Below are 5,000 nucleotides of genomic sequence, written 5' to 3'. Positions count from 1 at the left end.
CTAGAGTAACCGTATACACGGCACTGATTAGTAATAGATGCAGAGCCATCAGAATACAGATAATATATACAACCGTCCCTATACATGCTGAAAGACTCTGCACACAATGAGAACCACACGTCAGCCAGACACTCTTATCACACACTACTCTCTTATCACACACAATATCTAACCACCAGCATGGAAGAACATCCAGTGCATCCTCTCCGCCACATGACACAATCCACACTATCATTACCAGACCGGGAGGTCCACCCAGAAAACACAATATCCCACCCTTCCGACATCCGCACATTGCTCAGCTAAGCCACGAACACCCACACATGTCCTACACAGTGGTGCACCCAACATCACAATACTGCCTCCTGTCACAGCACACAAACAATGGCAGGAATGAAAGACACAGATCTGCCACAACCATGGAATCGGAGCGCCGCCTGTCATGAGCCAAAAGTGCATCCTGACGTGACAAATCGGATAATACCGCAGGCATCCAATTACGATAATCACTATCAACGAACCTGCCGCCCCCCCCCCCCCCAATACACCTTTCCCTACAACAATGTGTATCTGAACCTACGCTATATCGTACCTTAACCTAACCTATATCGTACCTTAACCTAACCTATATCGTACCTTAACCTAACCTATATCGTACCTTAACCTAACCTATATCGTACCTTAACCTAACCTATATCGTACCTTAACCTAACCTATATCGTACCTTAACCTAACCTATATCGTACCTTAACCTAACCTATATCGTACCTTAACCTAACCTATATCGTACCTTAACCTAACCTATATCGTACCTTAACCTAACCTATATCATGCCTTAACCTAACCTATATCGTGCCTTAACCTAACCTATATCGTGCCTTAACCTAACCTATATCGTGCCTTAACCTAACCTATATCGTGCCTTAACCTAACCTATATCGTGCCTTAACCTAACCTATATCGTGCCTTAACCTAACCTATATCGTGCCTTAACCTAACCTAATTTGTGCCTTAACCTAACCTAATTTGTGCCTTAACCTAACCTAATTTGTGCCTTAACCTAACCTAATTTGTGCCTTAACCTAACCTAATTTGTGCCTTAACCTAACCTAATTTGTGCCTTAACCTAACCTAATTTGTGCCTTAACCTAACCTAATTTGTGCCTTAACCTAACCTAATTTGTGCCTTAACCTAACCTAATTTGTGCCTTAACCTAACCTAATTTGTGCCTTAACCTAACCTAATTTGTGCCTTAACCTAACCTAATTTGTGCCGTAACCTAACCTAATTTGTGCCGTAATGTAACCCATGTTGTGCCGTAACGTAACCCATGTTGTGCCGTAACGTAACCCATGTTGTGCCGTAACGTAACCCATGTTGTGCCGTAACGTAACCCATGTTGTGCCGTAACGTAACCCATGTTGTGCCTTAACCTAACCCATGTTGTGCCTTAACCTAACCCATGTTGTGCCTTAACCTAACCCATGTTGTGCCTTAACCTAACCCATGTTGTGCCTTAACCTAACCTACGTTGTGCCTTAACCTAACCTACGTTGTGCCTTAACCTAACCTACGTTGTGCCTTAACCTAACCCATGTTGTGCCTTAACCTAACCCATGTTGTGCCTTAACCTAACCCATGTTGTGCCTTAACCTAACCCATGTTGTGCCTTAACCTAACCCATGGTGTGCCTTAACCTAACCCATGGTGTGCCTTAACCTAACCCATGTTGTGCCTTAACCTAACCCATGTTGTGCCTTAACCTAACCCATGTTGTGCCTTAACCTAACCCATGGTGTGCCTTAACCTAACCCATGTTGTGCCTTAACCTAACCCATGTTGTGCCTTAACCTAACCCATGTTGTGCCTTAACCTAACCCATGTTGTGCCTTAACCTAACCCATGTTGTGCCTTAACCTAACCCATGTTGTGCCTTAACCTAACCCATGTTGTGCCTTAACCTAACCCATGTTGTGCCTTAACCTAACCCATGTTGTGCCTTAACCTAACCCATGTTGTGCCTTAACCTAACCCATGTTGTGCCTTAACCTAACCCATGTTGTGCCTTAACCTAACCCATGTTGTGCCTTAACCTAACCCATGTTGTGCCTTAACCTAACCCATGTTGTGCCTTAACCTAACCCATGTTGTGCCTTAACCTAACCCATGTTGTGCCTTAACCTAACCCATGTTGTGCCTTAACCTAACCCATGTTGTGCCTTAACCTAACCCATGTTGTGCCTTAACCTAACCCATGTTGTGCCTTAACCTAACCCATGTTGTGCCTTAACCTAACCCATGTTGTGCCTTAACCTAACCCATGTTGTGCCTTAACCTAACCCATGTTGTGCCTTAACCTAACCCATGTTGTGCCTTAACCTAACCCATGTTGTGCCTTAACCTAACCCATGTTGTGCCTTAACCTAACCCATGTTGTGCCTTAACCTAACCCATGTTGTGCCTTAACCTAACCCATGTTGTGCCTTAACCTAACCCATGTTGTGCCTTAACCTAACCCATGTTGTGCCTTAACCTAACCCATGTTGTGCCTTAACCTAACCCATGTTGTGCCTTAACCTAACCCATGTTGTGCCTTAACCTAACCCATGTTGTGCCTTAACCTAACCCATGTTGTGCCTTAACCTAACCCATGTTGTGCCTTAACCTAACCCATGTTGTGCCTTAACCTAACCCATGTTGTGCCTTAACCTAACCCATGTTGTGCCTTAACCTAACCCATGTTGTGCCTTAACGTAACCCATGTTGTGCCTTAACGTAACCCATGTTGTGCCTTAACCTAACCTATAATGTGCCTTAACCTAACCTAAAGTGCGCCGTAACCTAAACTATATTGCGCCTTAACCTGACGCACGTTGTCGCTGAACCTGCTCTGTAATTGTTATGCAACCCGTTAAAGTAGTGTAGTGTTGCCTAACCGCAACCCTCGCAATATAGTTCGCTACTCGCACTGCCCGGTCCCCTGTGTATCGCGTCATGTTAAACACCTTGCAGGTGTTGCTGACTTTCCACATGCTCCTGCTATACACTGTAGTGTGGATAGCAGCAGGACGTACATGCCCCCCCCCCTTCCCCCCTGCCTTCGCAAGCTGGTCGGTGAGAAGTTTGCATGTTCAATGCCCTTCGCATGCCGACGTACTCAGCCTACGTTGTGGTACGGCCTGTCACCTGTCCGCCGATGTACGCAAAACCCACAAACTGTACTGCACATTGCTCCGTATGTACTGAATGATACATCGTGGCCCATGTGACCGTATGACGACAGCGCCTAGCAACGGCGGACCATACAGTCCAAATATTGTGCACGCAGCTACGTGTCGTCTCCCTATAAGAGCTGGATTGCAGTGTGGTACGCCATACAGACGTGTGGGAGGAACGGACGCCCTGGATGGCGATCAGCATGAGCAGTCTGTTGATGTAGTGGAGCGTGTATTCGGACGTAGTCGTCTCTTCTCACACACCGTGATAGCATGTTGCACCGCGTTCCACATCTGCGACATGCTGCAGAGGCGGGCTGACAGTCGTTCGCGCAATGGACACCGCATACGTACGGGGTCTACCTTCCACGTGTTCTCTAGGCGTGCACATGTTGTTGCGTCTATGTGGGCAGACGTAGTGTGTTGTGACACCTGACACAGGCATGCAATACTCGTTGCAAATGGCGATGGACGTGTACGTTTGCTGGTGACGTTACGCAAATGAACAACCGGTAACCCGTTGTGGTGCGGTTGTTCTCGCTAGAGGTGAATCAGTGTTGGCGACGATCGGTCGAGCTATTAACCGGTTGTTTCAGGGATACCCACCATGCCCACGAACGTGAAAGGGGACCCACCATGCCCACGAACGTGAAAGGGGATCTGGGTGTGAGGCGATACGCGGCGGTGGCTGGGTGGGACCGTCCCCGGCCGGTGAGGGGGGGCCGCCCGGCGTGCTGGCAGCGCGGTGCGTGGGCGCACGCGCTACAGCCGGCTGGTGGGGGCGGCCGGTGGCAGGCGCGCCGGCCGACGGACGCGGCAGGCGGCGCAGCTGCGCGCCGGCGCCCCCTGCTCGCGGCGCCTTGCGGCCAAAGTAGGTCCTCGCGGGCCCGGTGCGAAGCGCGGTGGCCATCTGCAGTGTGCTGGTCCGATTGAGGACTTTGTGCGCTGAGGATGCGCCGCCGCCCGGCGCTCGGCGCCGCGACGCCGTCTGCTGCTCGGTCGCCCCAGCGGTTCTCGCAGGTGGTTTGTATCGCAGCTGTGCGGACGTGTTGGCGCGTGCGCTGTGCTGGGAGAGTTCGCTTCGGCACCCAAGTAGGGCTTTTGTCCTTCTGTGGCGCTGGCGTTGGAGCTGCCGGTCACCGTAGGTGGCGCGTGTTGTCTCCCGCCGGCAATGCCACGACAGCACGCTCCCGGGCCTCTGTCGGCAGCGGCAAGCTCAGTTGGGAGCACGGGTGGTCGCACCTAAAGCGTCTACTCGCCTAACTCTGGGCGATTGCGCCTCTCTCGAACCCGACCAAGTACTTAGGACGGCGCTGCGCGCCGCCGGGACCTGAGAGGGTTTCGAGGTGTGTTGTGCAGGGGAGCTCAGCCTCCTCCTGTTTGCAGAATAATTGAGCGGACGCTTGCGTGTTCGCGCGGGCCCCCGGGACACACTCCCGGGCGGCCGGCTGCTCAGCTCTAGTTGACGCAGCTCCCTGGTTGATCCTGCCAGTAGTCATATGCTTGTCTCAAAGATTAAGCCATGCATGTCTCAGTACAAGCCGCATTAAGGTGAAACCGCGAATGGCTCATTAAATCAGTTATGGTTCCTTAGATCGTACCCACGTTACTTGGATAACTGTGGTAATTCTAGAGCTAATACATGCAAACAGAGTCCCGACCAGAGATGGAAGGGACGCTTTTATTAGATCAAAACCAATCGGTCGGCTCGTCCGGTCCGTTTGCCTTGGTGACTCTGAATAACTTTGGGCTGATCGCACGGTCCTCGTACCGGCGACGCGTCT

The 5,000-nt window shown here is 50.8% G+C and overlaps 1 non-coding gene across 1 annotated transcript in view; it reads left to right on the top strand.

The window, feature by feature from the left end:
- Window positions 1–4,688: 4,688 nt before the first annotated feature.
- The window catches only part of LOC126435824 (small subunit ribosomal RNA), a 1,909-nt gene continuing 1,597 nt past the window's right edge, over window positions 4,689–5,000 (top strand). The window contains exon 1 of the ribosomal RNA XR_007580221.1: window positions 4,689–5,000. This exon is cut by the window's right edge and continues 1,597 nt beyond it. This is a non-coding gene — a ribosomal RNA (small subunit ribosomal RNA).

The sequence above is a fragment of the Schistocerca serialis genome, unplaced genomic scaffold, assembly GCF_023864345.2.
Source record: "Schistocerca serialis cubense isolate TAMUIC-IGC-003099 unplaced genomic scaffold, iqSchSeri2.2 HiC_scaffold_1219, whole genome shotgun sequence".
Lineage (NCBI taxonomy): Eukaryota > Metazoa > Arthropoda > Insecta > Orthoptera > Acrididae > Schistocerca > Schistocerca serialis.
This window is presented reverse-complemented; position numbering and strand designations above follow the sequence as displayed.